The sequence below is a fragment of the Penaeus monodon genome, unplaced genomic scaffold, assembly GCF_015228065.2.
Source record: "Penaeus monodon isolate SGIC_2016 unplaced genomic scaffold, NSTDA_Pmon_1 PmonScaffold_22915, whole genome shotgun sequence".
In the NCBI taxonomy this organism is placed as follows: domain Eukaryota; kingdom Metazoa; phylum Arthropoda; class Malacostraca; order Decapoda; family Penaeidae; genus Penaeus; species Penaeus monodon.
The window spans coordinates 1-5,091 of NW_023652939.1; the positions used below are offsets into that span (position 1 = coordinate 1).

Consider the following 5,091-nt stretch of genomic DNA (forward strand, 5'->3'; position numbering starts at 1 on the left):
AGTCCGACGTTTCTAACCATTCAGCCACCGCGGCCTTGACGATCATGGGCTTCCATGATTTTTTTTCTTAGCAATTTAGAGCGGTGGTTTGCCATTGCCTTCCGCCCGGTGTTTTTATCGAGTCACCATCTCTATTTACCCGGCACTGACTTGAGCTGGCTGGGCCACCCAGTGGCTAGGCAGGCAATCGAGGTGAAGTTCCTTGCCCAAGGGAAACAACGCGCCGGCCGGTGACTCGAACCCTCGAACTCAGATTGCCGTCGTGACAGTCTTGAGTCCGACGCTCTACCATTCGGCCACCGCGGCCCCACATACATACATACATACATATATACATAGATATATTCATTTATACAAACATATATTAATACATACATACATATAAGCACATGGATGCACACACACAACGCACATGCACATGAACACGCACACAAACACAAACATAAACACATATTGCACATATATAATTAGCAAGTTAGATAACATGGTAATGGATAGAAAAAACTATTTTTTAAGAGTTCAAAACAATGATAGTGACCATGATAAGAATAAAGATAATTATAATTATTACATATTGAGATTATAGATTTAACAGAAATTTTAAGCCTCATGTCTAATAGACTCTTTGGCATGCAGGGAGGCTTCAACTTGGGCATCATGCACATTGGTGCCCCCGCCTGTGGCATGAACGCAGCTGTGAGGTCCTTCGTGCGTAACAGCATCTACCGCGGAGACACCGTTTATGGTATTCATGATGGTATTGACGGCCTCGTCGAGGGTAATGTGAGTATCATGTCTCTTGTGGATGGTAATGAATAGGCATTCTTTTTTTATTTCTATTTTTTGTTTATTTATTATTTATGATTATTTTTTTTATTAATTATTTATTTTTTTTTAAGTCGTAAAGTCATGGTGGTTTTATTTTTTACAAGATGGGACTTCGGTGGTTTTGATATCTTATATGTATTGTATGTTGACTGATAGTTTTAAGGGGAATGAAATTGTCCAGCTGAAATGTTCTCCATTGTGTCTCTTTACGCCCAACAGATCCAGGAAATGACATGGTCTGAAGTGACTGGCTGGGTTGGCCAGGGGGTGCTTTCTTGGGTACTAAGCGCACGTTGCCTGATAAGTACCTTGACCAGGTATGTATTTTTCTTTTTTGTTTGAATATGTTGTGATTACATCTCTTTGTTTTATGTCTATTTCTTGTGCCTATATATTTTTCATGTATTTATTAATTTTTTATGTCATATTATCTTTAATAGGTAAGAATGTTCCCTGTAGGTGACTGTATGAATTGCATTTTTGTGATCTATAAGATTTTTATACAGGCAGTTTTGAGTTATCTTTTAAGTGGTAGATATAAAATTGACTTTTATCTCCCCTCCTCCATCTCTCCTCCCTAGATTGCTGCACGCTTCAGGGAGTATAAGAATGCACTCCATCCTGATTGTGGGTGGCTTCGAGGCCTACCATGCACTGCTCCAGATTTTACGAGGCCCGTGGAAAGTACCCCGAGTTCTGCATCCCAATGGTTGTCATCCCGGCCACCATCAGCAACAACGTCCCTGGCAGTGACTTCAGCTTGGGATGCGATACCTCCCTCAATGAGATTGTCGAGGCGAGTTTTTTTCTTTTTTTCTAAGAACTGTGTGGCAGAATGTGTGTGTTGTAGGAGAGGCAAGTTTAGATGAGGAAGTGATTTTTTCTTTAATCTGGAAAAGGTGAAAATTATAAGTGTGAAGATCCAGCAAAAGATATGGAATTGAGATTGATTAATTCAAATATAATTTTTGTTTTATTAAATCTTATTAACTTTCTCACTATCTAGATTTGTGACCGTATCAGGCAGTCAGCTCAAGGTACCAAACGTCGTGTGTTTGTCGTTGAAACCATGGGTGGATATTGTGGCTATTTGGCAACACTTGCAGGTTGGCTGGTGGAGCAGATGCTGCTTACATCTATGAAGAATCATTTGGCATTCAGGTTAGTGACTTATCAAAATACAGATTTTGATGATTACATAATTTTGAGAACTATAACATTTCTTGTCATTGGAAATGTTTTTTAATTTGTTGTATTCAATACAGGAATTGCAACTGGACGTTTATCACATGGCAGCCAAAATGGCTGAAGGAGTCCAGCGTGGCCTGGTTCTCCGCAATGAAATGCCAATGAGAATTATACCACAGACTTTTTTTCCGTCTGTATTCTGAGGAAGGAAAGGGTATCTTCAGCTGTAGGAAAAATGTGCTGGGTAAGTATGTTTCATCCTCCTCCAATCAGAAATGGAATACATTCCTTAACAATATAAAAAAAAAGAATGAACACAATATGTTGGCAGATTTTAACACACACCCGGAAAAATATCACTTACAGCTGAAAGACCTCTATTTTACTGTAACTTTTTATCCTTCTAGGTCACATGCAACAGGTGGCTCTCCATCTGTGTTTGATCGTAAAATGGGCACCAAGATGGCTGCCAAGGCTGTTAATTGGATGACTGAGGTGATGCTTAAGTATCGTCGTCAAGATGGATCTGTTTTCTGTGACGAGGCTTCGACAGCAGTATTACTCGGTCTGCAGAAGAGAGTATATCAGTAAGTTCAGTAACAAAGACATGTCAAATTGCACTGGTGATGCAGGCATGGGTTGGAGTGAACTGTATTTCTTATTGAAGCAGAATACCATTTATTTTTTCATTGATTATACATGTGTTGGACATTATGTAAGTGAGGTCTATAATGTGTTATTTTTGTGAATATATGGTCATTTTCCAATCACAGATATTTCTTCGGATTTATGGCCATTTTAATTTTTTGTTGTTGATAATCATGATGCCACTATCCTGTGACTAGTACCTAACTGGCTACTTTTGCAGGTTCCAGCCCGTGGCAGAGCTCAAACGCCAGACAGACTGGGACCGTCGCATTCCCACAAACGAATGGTGGCTGAAGCTGCGTCCTCTCCTCCGAATTTTGGCCAAGCATGATGCTGCCTACCACGAGGAGGGCATCAAATGTGAAGGAAGTTGAAGAAGCACTTGACTAAGGTGCGCGAATAACCTCAGTGTACAGATACCTATGGTTACATCTTCGAGTATTTATTAATTTTCTGGTGAATTCTGATGCTGATGGAGATGATGTGAAGTTATTATTATTGTTTTGTTTAAAGATAAAAATTTTATATTTATTATTTATGCAATCAGTGATAGTGGGAGAAAATTTTGTATAAATATATATATATATAAAAATATACACACACACAAACATTTTAAGTGTCATTGTATCATTGTGTCATTAATTTAGGGAATTGGTAAGCCTGTTTGGTGTGCCAGTTTCTTTCATTATTTATTTTACAAGTGAGGAGAATTAAGTTTTTCGGGACAGTGTTACATTAAACATTATCCAAGAGTAGATATGGTAACTTATTTAAAATGCCCATTAGGAAAGAGAATAGAGTAACAGTAGATAATACATTGTGAAATGTCATTTTGATGATTTGTAATATTGGGTTCTCTAAATTTAATTGAACAAGTAGCTTGCTCTCCTCCTGTTTTGAAAATGCTGTAAAATGATACTGTATTTACTATTAGAAACTCAGGCCATACTTCTGTTTTTAAAAACTTTTTTTTGTATGTTTGTTTTGTTTTTAAAAAGCATGACAATTTCCTGTACAAAGCTTTTTTTTATTGAAATTGAGTAAAGCAGGCACCTACTTGGAGGAAGTAATAGACACTAATCCTCAGCAATATTACTGAGTGTGTTTATTTATTGATGTTGTAGCACAGACAAGGCAGTAACGTACAATAGTCATCAGTATTGATGTTTGTGCAGGTAAATGAGACCACAAGAGTGACTATTTCTATTGGGCAAGGAGTATTTACTTTATATGTGTGGCTGCAAAGTATCTGTGTGAGATGGTATAATTTAAAATGTTGAGTAAATACTCATAGAAAGCTTGGAAATATTCACCTGATATTTTCTTGTTTGCCAGTTATTGTCAGTGAGCTCACCCCAGTGCTGGTGCATTCCATGCTTTCAGATAGGCTGTATAAATATAATTGGAAAATATAGCTTTTATCAATTGGCTTGTGCTGTGTTCATATATTTTTCTTTGTGATCTATGTCAGCAAAATACTGCCACTGTTATCATTTATAAAGAATTGTAAAAACTATGTTATTTACAGGAGTGCGTCTAGTCAAGCTCAGATCACCGGGAAAAGAAAGTTTGCACCATCTCTTCCTCATATTAACCCATAATCATATTCAAGATACACTCATATCTTACTTGTCATCCTTTATAAAAAAAGGGGCTTCATGGAACATTCATATAATTCTATACTCTCTCCTCTTTAAGAAAAAAATAATATCTACTAGACACCATATCTTGTAAATTTTCTCATAAAAGCTTTGTTTTTAGTTGTTATTCATTCAGTGATGTTCCATGTAGCTAAACAACAAGCTTCAAGTGTGTTCAAATGATTAAAGCTAGAAAGTATGCAGTATAGTATTATAAAGATTCCACATGGCTACAAGTGTCTCAAATTTAGCCACAGAAGAGTCTGCGAAGGTCATGGCGGTAATGAAAGACAAAGTTTCACAATATGTGTATATTTATTAGTGTTGTCAAAGGAGACGTATTATTTACTACCTTGTATTGTGGGCAGGCAACCCACCAATTAACTTAAAAAATTAGATTATTTCCTATTTATGAAGGTACCCTTTTGTAATCCTTTGATATATTTTACTCACTTGTGCTGTACTTGTGTTGCCAAATAAAGCTCCATTCCTGTCCTGGGATGATGCTACAGACAAAATATACCACTTGTGGAACGTAAAAGCTCTTTTTTAACCTTGGTAATAAGAAAATAGGCCACAGTGGCCGAGTGGTTAGAGCATCGGACTCAAGACTGTCACGACAGCAGTTTGAGTTCGAGGGTTCCCTTGGGCGTTGTTCCCTTGGGCAAGGAACTTCACCTCGATTGCCTGCCTAGCCGCTGAGTGGCCAAGCCAGCCCAACTCAGTGCTGGTCCCAGAACCGGGTAAATAGAGATGGTGACTCGATAAAACGAACCTATGAGCTGGT

At 37.8% G+C, this 5,091-nt stretch overlaps 1 pseudogene; it reads left to right on the forward strand.

Annotated features, from left to right (window-relative positions):
* Positions 1–401: 401 nt before the first annotated feature.
* Positions 402–4,845, forward strand: LOC119570192 (annotated as a pseudogene).
* The last annotated feature ends 246 nt before the right edge of the window (positions 4,846–5,091 follow it).